Here is an 18,392-nt window from a genome sequence, read left to right on the forward strand (position 1 = left end):
ATTCGTGAAAGTGATTTACAGTATAATCGTAAATCTAGAAAAACTACTCACTTCTAAATCTTTTGTAGTCATTTTTGTATTACTTTAGTATAAATACATGTTAATTTGTATTCATATGTTGTTTTTTCTGACTTTATGTGAACGAAAAGACACAAATTCGCCCGTTTTCTCATTGGAAATAGGTAAATTTCAAAATATCACTGTCCTGGTCACAAAAGCAAAGTTTGTGGGGAATAATAACCATTTTCTATACTTTGAGGCATAAGCAATTAGGAAATAACACTTATTACCCAGGAACAAAAATTATGTTACATAGTGAATTGTTAAAGGTAAAAAAAAGAACTATGTACACTTTCAATTGTTCTTGTTCATTTCTATTTTGTGGCACCTTCCTTTCCTTCATGTTTTGAGCTTTAATAATAATAATAATAATAATAATAATAATAATAATAATAATAATAATAATAATAATAAACATTGAACCTACAAAAGAAGCCACACAAAGTACTTTCAGTGCGGCACAAATATGACAAGAGCTCTTGAACTTGAGCTAATCATCCACTAGTCTGGGTTTATTTGCAATCCTAAGCACTTAATATTGTAAATGTTTATTTTAAGCACAAAGTTGACATTTTCTGCTTCATTTTATGTTACCATGGGGAATATAGTGTTAATAAAAAACAGACACTAATTGCTTATGTCATGTAAGTTTAATAATAAAAAAAAAAAATTCAAATTTAAAAAGGGTCTGTGTACAACTTTAAAAAGAAATCTTAATGTTCTGTTAATAAAATTTGAAACGACTTCTTGATTTTTCACTCTCTCTTCTATGGGAATCAAATGTCTGGCACCTTCTTGTTTTTCAAAAGATGCTCATTTAACATGGGGTGTAGTTTGTAATTCACTGGATCACCATGTTTTGTTTACATCAGCATCATGTCACAAAGAAAATGCAGACGACATGTCTACATGTTTTCTGCAGCGAATATGCCTTTCCAACGCCTTGTACACTCTTGATCCATAATCAGGGGTTCACAAAACTGTTATGCAGGTACTCATGCAGAAAAGTAAAACAAATGCGGACTTAGTTATTGTTATATAAGAAGCAAGTATATATTTTTAACAGGAAAGCATTTATATTAAAGGCACAGATGGTGCTCACGGTTTGAAGGTAAGCTTTACATGCCTAATTTATGGATTATTCAGGGAGAGAGTCTACAGGCTTTATCAACAATATCCGAAATCAATCACCCCCACCCCCCCGCCCCCCACCATGCCCCTTGCTCGAGCGACGCTGCACAAGTAAAACAGAAAATAAATATATAAGTACCTTAATTTTTTTTCGCTAGAAGCTTCCTTTCATTCCATTAATTTCTGCGATGTGGAATTTTTTATGTATTCCATATTTACTCTATCTGTATATACATACACACACATTCATCTATCTTTTCATGGTATACCAATCATGTTGCATGCTATCATTAATTCTGATCATGCATGTTCCTGTTTTGCTTATATTTAAAACACATTATGAACATATGTACATCAATATTTGGACATGTGATGCATATATGTAACATATAAAATGGTATACATTGCATATATGTATAATATATTGAAAATGGGTGGGAACTGAGTCAAAGTGGAAAACCCCCAATCAGCAAAGATTTTTCATCTGTGATTGTTGCACGTGCAGTCCTACAAAACCTTGCTATCAACTGGGATGAACCGCCAGTTCCACATCTAGAAAGATACTCAGAACACCGTGGACATTTTGACACCATCAAGACTGGACCACAAACACAAGAAAGAGAAGGACTGGTATTCTGAAGAAGTATTATAAATAATCACTTCTAAAGAGACCTAGGGAAGACATGTATTGTACCCCTTTAAACATGTCACAAGGCACACTTGCTCCTCCCCTTTATAAAAATGTCATTGTAACAAAACACAATTCGGTAGCCCATATCTTATCACTTATCTGCGATAAATACAATGATGCACACTGTGGGGTAACATAAACCCCACAACCCCACCCCCGGAGTCTCCAGCAGGAAGACTCAGTCTGGGTGTCAAGCAATCCACCAAACATAATTTCAATTTTGTGACCAATATATGATCATTTTTTACTGGCACCCATATTGGCCTGAATTTAAGATGATCATGTCACTTAGATATGCTTGGTGCTTTGCCCATATTGAGCTTAATGAGTGAACAAGTACCGTATTTTAGTTACAGTGTCATTTTTGACAGAAGATTACAATATTGGTAACAGATGCCTTAAAACAAGGTTATACAGAGACGTTATGTGAGCATCAATATCAGGCTACGATGTGTCAATATTTCTTGTGGTATTACTGTGGACTACTGGATTACATATTGAATTTTTTGGATTATAAACAACTGTATCACAGCTTAGTGGATCCAAAAACTGTACCACTGACTAATGGGAAGTTTAAAAAATAAATATACCCTAACCCTAACCCCATTCATTGCTAAAATTCTAGCCTACATATCTTCTTGATAAAGTTGCCCCCTTATAAATCTTTTGATTTTCTGTACATGTAACACATTTTTATATTTTATTTTCTTTGAAAAGTAAGGGTCCACCTTAAATTCAGACCAATGTGGTATTCAATCTTTAGAATAGACACAACACCTAATAAGTGTGTCGGTACATGGGAAGGGATCTCATCTTGAAAATAAAAATGTGCATGATGAACTTATGGAACGCCATCATTTTGTTTTGCACTTATACCAATCACCTTACACAATAGGCTACTACTGCTCAGAAGTAAGCATTTGAAAAGTTAAATTGTTATATGAGGGTAGGGAGTTAACCACTTGTGTCAGTTTTCAGAATCACTGGAGCTAACTGTCCGTTTAAGCAGTTGTCATTTTATATGATAATACAATTCTTTGTGTACTTTCTGCTTTTGTTTTAATACGTTTAACTTCTCCTCGAATAAACATTTATCTCTTACTTCCTGTCCCAGTAATAATAACCTTTTCAAATTGTGTTCTTTCTGTCAGATCTAACATTTTCTTAAAATGAAGACAAGCTTGCTGGAGTGCAGCTCGACTCATTCATGCTGGCTGCATTGCTGTCCCCGCTCTGCCTGTATCGCCGATCTGTGCACCATCTCTCCCCCTCACCCATTCTCCCTGTATCTCCTATCTGTGCACCATCTGTCTCCCCCTCACCCCTTCTCTCCACTTTAATACCCCTGTTTTCATCTGCTTCTATGTCTAATGGACCTTTGTCCTCGCAGTCTGTAAAATGCAATGACTGTTCTGGAGGAGAATGTCCAATCTGTTGCCCTAAAGTTTCTCTGTCAATGTCTGCTACATCAGAAATAGGTTCGTTATTTGATGTAGTGGATGATCCTGCAGTGTTTTGTGTAATACCGAGTTGTGAAACTGTGTTCTGGGTAAGTGATTGTGTTGTCAAATCTTTCCACCTAAAAAATATTTTTCTTAAAGGCATGTCGGTTTGTTTTGAATGAGCCTCTTGTGTTGCAGATGGAGTTGCCCTCAGAGTGGAGGAGGACGAGTTAGGTATTCTACAAGAAACATGGGAACCACTCCTGCCACACTACATTCTCCTGTCCTTTGTAATTCATAAAACAAAATGTTATAATTGGTAAATATGTGCAGACAGTGAGAAATCAGAAGATTGCTTGGATAAATTACATTGGTTTTGTTGAAGTGTGTTCATTCTTCCTCTTACCCCATGTCTTTTTCGGCACCTGTTGGTGATACTTTATTATTATAACGTAATATTCTATTGTAGACCTAGTATTTAATTTTGATGAACAATAATTTTAGATTATACCTAGTGTTGTAGGAACAGCCGCTAGTGTATTCAGTCCAACACTGTCACTATCAATAGCACCTTCCAGTAGATTTAATACCATTTACTGTACTAGGCTGTAAATCTGGGACAGAGGTTGCGCAGACTTTCCAGATGAATGCTGTTGGCTTTGTTTTGTGACAGCGTCGCGTGTCTCAACTTTCAGTCTCTTCCACAGATTTTTTAAATTTGCTAGACTTGGCTGCCTCTCTGGGAAGGCAGCATTAAATTTGCTTAAAAGTTAATTCCATACAGTTGTGTGCTGCAGAATTGTTGTGGAATCCTTACGGCCATCCTTCACAGTTTCAACAAAATCTTTTATACACTCTGTGAGTTAAAGTTTCTGTAAAAAAAACTTTATATGTAATAAACTGAATGTGATGAGTCAAAGGGGTTTCGGTCTGCAATTCAGCCTCCCAACAGTAGAAGGCATCAAACCAACTCGGGACTTCCCTTACCAAGGTCTTGTGACCTTGACAAAAGTCATCTTTATGAGGGGCAGCACCTTGGTGAGGGGCGGAAGTACGAGTATGTAAATTCCAGCCACTGGAGTCAAGTGAAATTAAGGATACCTGTCTGTCTGGGATTGATGATCCACTGACTACCGGGGCGGGGTTTGCATACTAAAGGGAACATGCTACTGTGTTCGGGGTTGGTCCTGAGGAATAGAGGCGGGGAAAAAAAGGCTGGAGGGAAGTACGTTAGGGGTTGGACTGTGTTATTTACTTTTAATTATGGACGGAGGCCTTACTAACTTTGCTCTTTTCTGTTTTTATTCCTTTTTGTTTCATTTTGGATTGAGCAGATCACGAAGAGGACTAAGAGGCTTCCGTTCCTTTATTTTTGATTACTCCAGCACTCCCTCCCTCACATCCTTCTTTATTGTTTTTTTTCTATTCCTTGCAATATTAAATACAATTTTTATTATTTTTTTACACTTAAATCGCTGTCTGGAAAATCCATTTTTACTCACACGCCTCACACGTGGTGTCATTGTGGGAGATGGATCCAGCTACAGTCTTGGCGATGTTTAGGGAGCAGGAGGAGAAGCAAGAGGAGAGGGAAGCGAGGTGCCAGGAACAGCTCGCCCAGTTCTTTGGTCAGCTGGTAGAGAAAATCTCGACACCAGCAGAGGAAACAGAGGTTGCCCAGATGTTTTCTTCACAACCAAAGTTACAGAAGATGACTCCAGAAGATGATCCTGAGGCGTTCTTGGTAACCTTTGAGAGAGTGGCAGAAGCAGCAGGGTGGCCATGAAATTGGCACCCTGTCTGACAGGAGAAGCGCAAGCAGCGTACAGAGCATTAATGGCCTCGGAGGCCGCGGATTATACAAAAGTAAAAGAAGCCATTCTCTCATGCCTCGGGATCACGGAAGAAACATACCGGCGCCGTTTCCGGGAATATCAGCTGTCCAAGGGGGTGCGGCCCCGGGTTGCGGGACAGTATCTCCTGGATCAGTGCACCCGGTGGCTGCAGCCGGAAGAACACACACCCCAATCGTGTTGCGTAGTGGACTACGCAACACGATATCCAGAAGCTGTTCCCTTACGCTCTGAGTGCAGAAGTAGTAGCAAATGAATTGGTTAAAATATTTTCTAGGGTGGGAATCCCGAAAGAAATTCTCACTGATCAGGGCACTAATTTTATGTCTGGCTGTATTCAGCAATTATACAAATTATTGAAAATCCGTTCAATTCGAACCTCAGTTTTTCATCCTCAAACGAATGGGCTTGTTGAACGATTTAATCAGACTTTAAAAAGTATGTTTCACCGCTTTGTAGATCAGGAGAAACGTAATTGGGCTAAACTGCTTCCCTACTTGCTCTTTGCAGTTCGTGAGGTACCACAATCCTCAACGGGGTTCTCTTCGTTTGAGCTCTTGTATGGTCAGCAGCCGCGGGGTATCTTGGATCTCATAAGAGAAGGCTGGGAAGAACAGTCAAAAGACTCTAAAAATATAGTGAAATATGTGTTACAGTTACGCGATCGCTTAGAATTAGTTGGTCGATTGGCACATGACAATCTCAAAGTGGCACAGCAGAAGCAGCAGCAAAGCTACAATAAAAATACAAGAATTAGGAACTTTCGACCTGGAGACAAAATGTTTTTGTTGCTTCCCTCATCAGAATCTAAGTTGTTTGCTAAATGGCAGGGTCCCTTTGAGGTAATTCGAGCAATTAGAAAAGTTAATTATGAGATTCGACAGCCTGGGCATCAGAAGGAAAATCTAATTTATCATGTTAATCTCCTCAAACCGTGGAAAGAACGGGAGGTCCATTTTATATCTCCCGAACAGGAGGGAGAGGACTATGGACCCTTAATTGAGTCAGTATCAGCAGCTGGCGTTCCGATGGGGGAACAATGAACTCCTGATCAACGCAAAGAGGTAAGCAATTTAATCAAAATGTTTGGTGATGTGTTTTCTAACGTGCCCGGAAGAACGCATTTGATTGAACACGCTGTTATCACTCCGCCAGGTCTGAGAGTTAAACAGAGACCGTATCGCATTCCAGAAAGTCGGAGAGATTCTGTCCGGAGGGAGGTGGAGTGTTTGTTGAAACTTGGGAACTTGGGAACTTGAAATTGAACTTTGCCGAAGTGAGTGGTGTAGCCCAATTGTACTAATAGACAAACCAGATGGGTCACTACGGTTATGTATAGACTTTAGGAGGGTGAATGCTATCTCTAAGTTTGAAGCAGTTTGATGCCTCGGGTAGATGAACTCTTAGACAGGCTGGGGCTAGCTCTATTTATTTCAACTTTGGATCTGACGAAAGGATACTGGCAAATGCCATTAGCAAAAGCCTCTCGTGAGAAAACGGCATTCTCAACCCCAGATGGTCTTTTTCAATTTTGTACTATGCCATTCGGACTTCATGGAGCTCCCGCAACTTTCCAGAGATTGATGGACAGGGTATTACAACCTCATCGAGAGTATGCAGCTGCATATATCGATGATGTAGTCATATACAGTTCTTCCTGGAAAGAACATTTGAGTAGATTAAAAGCCGTCCTACAGTCTCTGAGGAAGGCGGGGCTCACAGCGAACATGGCAAAGTGCGATATTGGAAAAGAAGAAACAAAATATTTAGGTTTCAGAATGGGTAAGGGTAGAGTGAAACCGTTGGTTTCAAAAGTCTAGGCTTTGTTAGATTCACCGGTACCTACCACAAAAACCCAGGTGAGGTCATTGTTGGGATTGGCTGGTTATTACTGCCGCTTTATTCCACACTTTTCCACTATAGCCGCCCCTCTCACTGATCTCACTAAAAAGAACGCTCCAAATAAAATTAAGTGGAGTGCAGAGTGTCAGACAGCTTTTAAGTCTATTAAAACTAACTTGAGTCAGGCCCCAGCATTAGTAAGCCCGGATTTCAGCTGAGAGTTCGTCCTTCAGACTGATGCATCGCAGACTGGTCTGGGGGCGGTTCTGTCCGAGGAAAAAAATGGTATAGAACACCCGATACTATATATTAGTCGGAAGTTACTGCCGAGAGAACAAAGGTACTCTGTGGTAGAGAAAGAATGCCTGGCAGTAAAATGGGCAATGGAGTCCTTAAAATACTATCTTCTGGGACGACCCTTTGTACTCATCACAGATCATGCCCCTTTAAAGTGGTTAGCCACAATGAAGGATTCAAACGCTAGGATTACACGGTGGTACCTGGCGCTTCAACCCTTCACCTTTCAAATAAGGTATTGTGGGGGTAAGTTACATCAAAACGCTGATTTTTTTTCCCGGGAGGGAGGGGAAAAGGAGGGGTTAGAGGTTTCCGAGTGTTCCTTCGGCTCCACTCTGAGGGGTGGGATATGTGATGAGTCAAAGGGGTTTCGGTCTGCAATTCAGCCTCCCAACAGTAGAGTTAAATTGTTCTGGAGGGATATGTGACCCTTCCTTGGTAAGATAAAATTGGATCTATTCACTGATCTATTCAGTTTCTATGATATTATGCAAAATCAGCTGGGGTTTTCAACCCAGGGGTAATTTATTGACCCACTAATCTTCTTTGCACTCATTCTAGAATAGCAGTATCGTTTTTGTAGCGAGGTGACCAGAACTGAACACAATATTCTAGATGAGGTCTTACCAATGGATTTTAAAGTTTATCGTTATTTCCCTTGATTTAAATTCAACACTTTTCACTATATATCCGAGCATTTTGTTTTTTATAGCTTCCCCACATTGTCTAGATGAAAATATTTCTGAATCAACATAAACTACTAGATCTTTTTCATAGATTACTTCTTTAATTTCAGTGTCTCCCATGTGGTACCGCTGCCACCGCTGCGCTGATTTGGGAGAGACAAAGACAGACACATGCATCCTCCAAAAGGTGTGACGTCAGCCATCTGCTTCTTTTCACTCTGTGGGCTCACCATGCAGCCACCTCAGAGCTACAGATTTGGAGGACCATGCAGCTCTGGGTAACTTACAAGTAGGCCCGCAGGTGCCCAGCCAGTCTACAGGGGTTGCTGGTGTGTGTTGAGCCAAGGACACCCTAGCTGAACTAGGCCTCCTGGGTGGTGCTCAGCCAATTGTGTAGCGCCCCCTGGGAACTCCTGTCCACGGTCAGCAGTGGAATAGTCTGGACTCAAACCAGTGACCTCCAGGCCATAGGGCACATCCTGCACTGCACGTGGAGTGCCTTTACTGGATGTGCCACTCGGGAGCCAGTAATTTGTTTATTTTAAGAGTTCCTAGTCCCTTTAACATGTCTGCCTTATGCTAAAGTTATTTAAAACCAGATAGGAACAGGTCGACGTGGGGCATGTTGTCCGTATCCTCCTTTGTAAAAACTTGTTAAAAGTAATCACTTAATATATTTGCTATTTTTATCTCTTCATCTATGATTTTGCCATTTGTATCTCTTAGACATTTTACTTCCTCCTTGAATGTTCTTTTGCTTTTACAATATTGGAAACACTTTTTGGAATTGGTTTTAGCCCCCTTGGCAATGTTCATTTGTATTTCTCTCTTGGCCTTTCTAACTTTCTTACAGTTTCAAATACTTTTCTGTGTACTTTTTTCTTGGTCCATTTTAAAAGCTCTGTAAAGTGCCTTTTTTATTGATCTATCAAACCATTTTGGCCATTTTGTTTTAGATTTTGAATTGTCTTTTGGGATGTATTTGTTTTGCGCCTTTAGTAGTTTAGGATGTTTTCTCTATTTTACTCCAATCTACTTATGTTAGTCTCTGTTTCATACCTTCATAGTTTGTGTGAAAGGGGTGTGGGGAGTTCACTAACACAAGAGACAGAAGTTTCTTTTGAAACACCACTGGGGTGCACTGATTTATTTTTGTCCACAGATGGTGTTCTTGTTTGTGGCCTGAATACTGACAGTGGTAATCAGGACCACAGGTTTGCCAACACAGGTAGACTGTTCAAGTGCAAATGCATGTTCAATAACAAAAGGCGAAAGCGAAAGAGAAAATAAAACACAGTAATAAATCTACAAAAAAGGTGCTTCTGGCAGTGTTCTGTAGCCGCCTCTATTCAATGCAGGTCTGGTCTTATTGGTCCGTTGCTATTCCCTCACTGTAACTCTCGGGGTTGTCCAGACTCCCAACTAACAATAACAACAAACATCCAACTCGGGTACATAAAATTAATAAAATTATTTGGCACCGGCTGTCTTCCTCAGCCATGCTTGCTTGCTCGTTTTTCTTGCTCTAGACACGCTAGTGCAGTAGTTTCAAGTTCTAACATTTTGTTTCTGATACTTCTAGCATTTAGTTGTTGCCCTTGTTTTGAGGTAGTCTCTCCTGTTTTTTTGTTGATTTCTCCCCCTTCCTTTCTAGTTTAAATGCTTCTGAACCTCCTCCTTTCTCTGAGTAGATTGGTTCCCTTTTTATTTAACATTTTTACTAACATTACTACATTCAATAAAAATACAGTGAAGTGAGATATGCAGAAAATCAGGCTAATACATTTTCAGGAGGCTGTATTAAGACCTGTCGCTGTTTTGGATCAATAAAATAGACCCCATGAAGTGATTAGCCTATTGCATATAGTATAGAGGTACCTTTTTTAATGTTCAGCTGTTACAAATTAAAGTGCACTGTATAAAGAACAAAACTATTTCCAAGAAATACAAGAAATGGGGATCAATGGTAATATTTCTGGTGCTGATAAGAGGGAAGAAAATTTATTTTAAAACCTGGGCTAGCACTCCTTTAAGATGATCCCATATATGCTCTGTGGTTTTCATAATCAGGGCTCTGTGTGGACAGGATTAGTTGGTTTTGTCTATTCTGTTCAATAAAATCAACCTACAGCACTTTAGGATTGTGTTGTTTTAGTGTATGACTAAAGGGTTTAAATATGATTACTATCAATTCATCGTTATATACAAAGATTACTATACATTCTTTACTATACGAGTCATACACTATAACACTATCCAGTCTTATAAGAATACACAATTTAGAGAGCTTAAATGATCAGTTTTAATGTCGTACAGGATTGTGAAAGCATGCTCAAATAAAGTCAAACATGGAAAACCATACAGAGCTATAATTAAAAAAAAGGGCTCACACATATGTAATTAGGTACCAGAAATAAGTTATTAGGTATCAGTAGCCAGCAAAAACTCAGATGTAATAAACTCATAATGCTTGCACATTGTTTAACATTAACAAGTTCAAACTCCCAATATTGTTCTGGGATCAGTCCCCTGCTAGGAACCAGACAAGCATTCTCACTTATTTATGTTTCTTTTAAGTGGAAAAATACAGACATTATTAGTCAAGTAAGGAAGATTGTGGTGCTTGTCAAGCCCCACCTCAATAAGGCTGACTGGCTCAAAGTTTTGCACAACTCTTGCTTTGAGATTAACAACAATATATTTTCTATTGATATGCGCATGGTTGCTATGTGCAGCTGTCAGGGTGTTATGATCGTGCCATTTCTGTGGGCTGTGCTGCACTGGAAACTCTGTATTGAAACGCTAGCTGACGTTCCTGGAGCTTAACTTCTGAGGAGACTGTGGAGGTTTTCTGGTGAGGTAATGAGAAAGAGACTTATTAAATTGTGCGATAAAAGTGTGTCCTCATCTGTGCTCAAATTTAGCTAGTTTCAGATTGATCAAAATCAGATGTGAACTCCATAACAGTGAAGACACAGAATAATATGAATGATTAAAAAGATTTTCTATTGGAGCCATGGCTAATATTGTAATAATAGACAGTTGTGAAGACAAAACAAACCATATAAGGAAGCAATATAAACTGATGTTAATGATTCTATTGCTACAATTAAGTTAAAATAACCTTTTTTATGCTTATCTTAAAAAAAGGCTTTATAATTACATCCAGAATGCATTACTTTATGAAATGTGTATGGTTTTACTTGCAGTTTGGTATTTGGATAAACATCTGGAATGGCTGTACTAGCCTATCAAACAGTCTGTGTTTAAAACAAAACCAGAGGTAGCATGCTATAACAGTAGCGCTACTATTTCCCTTATGATTCCCTTGCTGCAAAAAATAAAAAAAAATAAAAAACAAATTCTGTGCTAAATATATACCAATATTATTAATTCCATTCATTTTAACTATATGCTGCTGTCAGGATGTGAGTGCAGGAATGAATGAAGGTCCAAACTGAGCATTCCAGTACAAAATGATTTATTTAATTATTATGGGAGACAACACACACACACACACACACACACACACACATATAATATTCCACAGTTCCAATGAAAAACAGCAGTTGCTCCTTGTGAAGTGTCCAGTGCTGTGTTCCGTGAGATGTTTGTGCTCCGTGGTGAAATCCGCAGGGGTTTCCCTGGCATTTGTTACCTCAGCTCCTGGCCAATCTCCGTCTGCAACAGCAATAACAAACAAAACAAAACAGCTCCAGCTCAGGTTAACTTTTCAGTAAGGGGCCGAACTCACGTAGCTATGTCCCCTTTATACTGCTAAACTCCTCCCTGTGATCAGTATGGTGCCTATCAAAAAGCTGATCACAACACAGCTGCGCACAGCTCAGCTGCGCACAGCTCAGCTGATCACAACACAGCTGATCACAAATCAACTGATCACAACACAGCTGTTCAGCAGTCTTACAGCTACACCCTTTCATCAAGATGGCTGACTTCTGGTTCTGTCCTACCATTGCGTCGGCCCATTGCTGTGAAGGACTAGCACCAAACTTACTTGGCACCCTTCCAGGTCGGGAGGTAGATTTACAGTTCAGATTCATTCTCTCCCTTTCACATATCCCACTCCTCACAGTGGAGCTGAAAGAACACTCGTCTAACCCTAGCTCCCAAGATTGTCTCCCCCATTCCGAGAAAAACATTTTTGGTGCTCTTTGCCTGCACGATGTTTCACTCGGAAGTCAGAGGGTTGCTGCGCCAGATACAACCGAGTTATCCAGGCTTTCCTGCCCCGCATCATATTTACAACTTAAGAGGGGTGTGGTCCGTGATGAGTGAGCTCAACCAGGGGGTTAAATATAGTGGAATACTCTGGGATAAAGCAGCTGTAATAACCCGCTAAATCCAGTAGTGATCTCACCTGAGACTTGGTTTTCAGGATCGCCGCCTCCTATAAAGCCTGGACTTTACAGGCTTCTGGCTTTACCCGAGCATTACCCATGATGCAGCCAATATATTGGGTCTCTTTCTTGTCAAATGCACACTTACCCAGATTAGCCATCAGCCTTGCTTCCCTCAGAGACTGTAGGACAGCTGAAAGTCTAAAAATATGCTCCCTCCAGATAGAGCTAAAAACCACCACATCATCAATATAGGTGGCTGCATATGTCCGATGGGGATATAGGACCTGGTCCATCAGTCTTTGGAAGGTCACAGTCCAAACGGCATGGTCTGGAAATGAAACAGGCCATCTGGGGTAGAGAAAACAGTTTTCTCTTGCGAGCTATGTCAGTGGAATCTGCCAGTATCCCTTTGTCAGACCCAAAGTCGAGAAAACTGTGCCTCCCCCATTGTGTATCAAGGAGTTTGTTCACTCGGGGCATAGGGTATGCATTGAACCTGGAGATTGCATTCATCTTACAAAAAAAAAAAAAAAAATGAGTGGTGCCATCCTTCTTAGGAACCATCACTGTAGGACTGCATCACTCACTCTGGGAAGACTACCAGATCAAGCATAGCCCCCATCTTCTTGCTGTCTGTAACCCGGCGACTTTCTGGGATCCAGTATGGTCTCTCCCTGACCTTGACACTGGGTAGAGTAACAGCCTGTTCAATAACATTAGTTCTACCAGCTACATCAGAAAAAACATCACCAAACCCTTTCACCAACTCTTGCAGATTCTGTTTCTGACCAGAAAGTAACTGTTCCCCCTTTGAAATGTTAATTACCTGAGGTGCCGTGTTAGGCTTGCGCCAAACATAACGCTTAGCTTTGATGCCAAAAAGCTCTATTTTGGTCTCATCAGACCATAGAATCTTCTTCCACTTGGTCTCAGAGTCTCCCACATGCCTTCTGGCAAACTCTAGCCGAGATCTGATTTGAGCTTTTTTCAACAATGGCTTTCTTTTTGCCACTCTCCCATAAGACCAGTTTTGTGAAGCACCCAGGCTATTGTTGCCGTATGCACAGTGTCTCCCAGCTCAGCCGTGGAAGACTGTACTCATTTAGAGTTACCATAGGCCTCTTGGTACCTCCCTGACTAGTGTCCTTCTCGCCCTGATACTCAGTTTTTGAGGACGGCCTGTTATAGACAGATTCACAGCAATATTCTCTCCATTTCTTAATAATGGACTTTACTGTGCTCCTGTGGATATTCAATGCCTTGGAAATGTTCTTATATCCTACCCCGGATTGGTGCTTTTGGGGTGATGCTGGGACGCCAGAATCACTGTCGAGCCCTCTTGAGGTGCCATGGGCTAGTCGATGAAACACAGAGGACGGAAGGTGTCCACTTGAAGACCCAGAGATGTACTCTACTTAGCTCAATCCAGACGGTTGTCATGCTGATGCACTGGGGAGACTGCACTGTGGTTGATCCCTGGAGCCAGCATCGCAGCCGCTGTGTGTGTTGATGCGCTGGGGAGGCAAAATAGGTGGATCCCTGGAGCCTGCATTACACTTCAGCCATCAACACCAGGCAGAAGGATATCGACATCATCAGATAGAAAGAAATGCAAATGGATGGAGATGCAGATGAATCACATTAGTTTACTGTAAAGCTACGTCTTAGTTGGTGCGTATCTTCGCGAGAGCCGAGTTCAAATCGGCATGAAGTTTTAAGTTTTTCTACTCTCATGTAATGAAGATCATAAAATAAAATTACAAATCAGGGTTCCAGACAAAGTTTTTACCTTAGGAGCCAATGGCCAAATCCAATTGCTGGGTGCCACTTCAGGAGCAAGTTAGTTGCTATCATATTCAATTGCTTAAAATACAACAAGTTGCTAAGACACTGAAGTGATACTAAAACAGTAACTGAGGTCTGTATTCTGATCACAGCGCAAATATGCAAGTGCAGGTGTGAACAGCTCTTGCCCCTGATCTGTGGTCCATAAATGGAGCGAAGACGTAAAGAAAATCCACTGTGCTGAAATTATATTCTGAAGACATGTCTTGCACCACTAGAGAGCGTTTACCCCATCGCCATTGGTTGGCATAAAGTTTGGGCGTGGTATCATTAACATATCCGCGGAATTGATTCTGATGACATGGCAATGGGTTCCCCAATAGACAACTGAGCACTGCGTTTAGACTCGCTGAAACCAGGTTTATTTAGTTGCGCAATCAGAAAGTTTTGAACACATTATAAAAAGCAAAGTAGTCTTAAGTAGCAACTGCATGTGTTTGTACTGACAAAGAAAAAGGAAATCAAAGAAAGAAAAGTAAAAAAATAAAAATAAGTGTTGTTACACAAATACCATTTAAAAAAAATATATACTGTAAGTTAACTTTCTTGTGTACTGTTCACATGACAACAATGTTTTAATCAGGCTATCAGTGCGTCTGTGACCTGTACTGTACAGGAGAAGGTGGGACAAAGTCAATGTTGCATTGTTATTTTGATTTAGTTTGCTAAAATCTAGTTTTCAGCATTGGAGGTAAAATACCAAAAATAGATGAAAAAGCAAAAAAAATTGCTGTCACTTATCATGTAGACAGGCGCTAGAAAAGAAAACTGAGTTCGTTTGATGGTCGTTTGCACTCTGTTACTGGTCCGAGATCATTTACCATAATCACTGCAATTTCAAACGAGTTCAGCTCACATCGATTGCTCAACTGATGTTTATCCACAGTTTACTCTGGATGTGTTTACATAATGATGAACAACAAACTCACCGAACTGATTACAATCAATCCGCCCCAAGACAGGTTAGCATTCACACAGGGAAGAAACTAACTATCCAAGCTAGGGTCGATTGGCCAAATGAGCCCAAGATCACCTATTTTCCCGATCTTGGGTTGGATCATTTTAAACGAGCTGAAGTCATTTGAGGAGCTTTCGCAAACAGAGCACCAGCCATTATCAATACCACTTTTATTTAAAGTTGTGGCTAGACTTAACCTATTCAACTTTTTTATTTTTATTTCAACTAGAAACTTGTGTCAAATCAATGAACATCATTTGTGATGTATTCAAATAGTTGCTGTTTAGCAAGCTTTTAATTGATGTTTGAGTTATATTGTCCCAATACTGAGTATTAGTATTTTTTCTTTATTTCTGTTTAACTAACATTCAGCTAAATTCAATCTGCAATTGAATGCTAAGCACACAGGCATTATCCTTTGTTTTCCTCAATCCAGAAAGTCATGGAAGTCACTTTTCAAGGGGGTCTTTAATCCTGGCTGACTCAGAGGTATTAATTTGTTGTTGCTTTAAGGGTTGGCCATTGTAATTCTTTGTTGGCTGCTCTCACAGAAGCATCTTTGAACAGGCTGATGTTGATACAAAAACACTGCCACTAGAACCCTCCCTCATAACATATCAAACGATCCCACTCAGTTTTAAAACATTACATAGCCTCTGCCTTTTTTATTCAGAATGCAGAGACAATTGTTATTTGTAAACCCGGACTAAAAGCTTTTGGATTTAGCATTCCAGTAGTTTTTCATATGAAGTGCACAGCGATGCAGGCACATGAAGGGCGCTATATAAGTGTGTTTAGTACTGTATGGCATGCAATATTTATGGTCAAGACAGATTTACTGCACAAGCATGTCCCAGTCTAATGAAAAATCCAGTATCATCCTACACAGTTTTTTTTTTTGAAGCCCTGAAATAGAAGTGTCTCTTCCAAATGCACCACCCAGCCTTAATATAACCCTCGCAAAAACACTTTTACTTTTAGAAGTGACTTTAGAACTCAAACAAACATCTGCAAGCTGCATGCAGCTCCAAATTGAGGTATAATTATCCTAAATTGGGTCTTGTTCTGTAAAATACGGTTTGCTGCAGTCAAAACATTTGAAGGAAATTATAAAGTTGCAGACTGCTACATCACAATGATAAAGGGAGCAGGAAGGAAAGGGAGATAAAAGACATAAGCAGATACAAATAGCCTTAGTTTAGACAGCACGTCCCCACTACTCTTATGTGTTTATTTTGTCAAAGTCGACTTTTCTTGAGACGTGGAAATAACCTTGCACTGCAACTATTGTGATTTTTGGCACGTCAAATGTGATAGAGATGTATGTTTGATTTAGGAGCATGATAATCTTTTAAACAAATAAACGCTATTCATTGCCTAGAGAGTACACCCACATTGAAGATGGAAATGGCAAGGCAATTGTCATGGAATATTACAGTGCATTGTTGTCATTTATGAGAACTAGAATGTTTTTTATAAACATCCTTAAGTTTATTTAATCCTCGTTAGCAGACAGGTGTGGATGTGTTGAAATTCTTTCCGTTTTTTTGTGTTTATTTTTAGCAATAGATGCTTTAGGCACCTATTTATTTTGTGGATGAAGGTCAGTGTGGGATCATATATGTACACAATGTGCATATTAAATCTCTTTAGAGTTAGACAATTCTTCAATGTAAACAAACAACTTTGACCTATATTCTCAAAGCTATTCACATAATTTCTTTCTGGAGGGAAAACCCCCCACTAATTCTGAAAAAAAAACATTTAGACTGCTTACAAGTCCTTCAATTAAATGTTTGAGTTGTTTATTTCTGGTTTTTAGATCGTATATGTTTTATATTTACTCTGGATTGGCTAGCATAACAAGTTTTTAAATAAAACGTTACAGATTTTATTGCTAATTTTTTTAAAAACTTTTAAAAAACTTTTTCTTTAAATGCAGTGTTCTTTTTTTTGTAGCATAATGACTTCAAATATTGCAGAGCTACATCTGCAATGTATGAGTGTGGCAAAGTGGTTTGCAGTGCAGAGGTGTAGAGGGGTGCTCAAGAGAATGACAACAACTTATTGGTGAAATGATGGCTTATTTTGTAATCCAAAGTCACTTGACAACAGTAAATAATAAAGTTAACTGGCAATACACAACGATGCGTAATGCTCAGTGAAACCACAGGGTTCAGTTCTGAAATAATTGTCTTGTCTTGTCTTGTCTTCAACTTTCCTCGATCTAAGGGTTGGTCGCATTATGTGCAAATCTTCGGCAATGAACTCTGTCTTGAGCTTTCCTCGTTGCTTCTTCAGTGGTAAGGCCCATCCATGTTCTAATATTGTCCATCCATGTTGTCCTTGGTTTCCCTCGTGTTCATGAACCAGGTGTTGTACCTTGTAATATCTGTTTCTCCAAGAAGTCTCCTTCCTTCCGTGTAATGTTACCATAGTAGACCAGTTTCCTTCTTTTGATGTTGTCCAGTATATCCCTCCGTACGCCCGCTCTGGCCAAAACCCATTAATTTGTTTTTCGGGCAACCCAAGAGACTCTTAAAATCTTCCTGAGTCCTTTCATTTCGAAAGCCTGTAATCTTTTCTCATCTTTCTTCTTGATGGTCCAACTTTCACAACCATATGTTGCCGCCGGCCATACTAAAGTCTTCAGTAGTCTGATCTTTGTTCCCAGAGAAATGTTGTGACTCTTCCATATTTTATTTCGAGTTGTTTCAACACCTTGACCTTTAGCTAGTCTAGCTCTAATTTCTTTCTTACATTCAGCATCCTCTGTAATGAGTGACCCAAGATAGGGAAAGGTGTCCATCTGTTCTAGTTTAGAACCTTGAATCAATATTCTGCATGTTGTTCCCCTTAGACTCATTACTTTGGTCTTTTCAACATTTATCATGAGACTGTATTCAGTGCTGGCTTTGTCTAAACGATCAACCAATTCTTGTAATTCCATTTCTGAACTACAAACACTGTCACAAGTCCAAAGTGAGTGCTGTAGTGCTCGTGGTTCAAATACAATTTATTGTGAAAAATGTACAGTGATGTCTGGGTTTGTGCTAGCCTGTAGTGACAGCTCCAGATTGTGTTAATCGTCAAATAACAACAAACAAGTATATAATTAGACACGACAAAACAAACAAAACACTCACAATATATAACACGGCTCTCCTTCTGGGCTAGCGTTAACCATAACAAATGAATCTCCAGATTGCTTCATATGATAAAATCT

Source organism: Polyodon spathula, chromosome 12 (assembly GCF_017654505.1).
Source record: "Polyodon spathula isolate WHYD16114869_AA chromosome 12, ASM1765450v1, whole genome shotgun sequence".
Lineage (NCBI taxonomy): Eukaryota > Metazoa > Chordata > Actinopteri > Acipenseriformes > Polyodontidae > Polyodon > Polyodon spathula.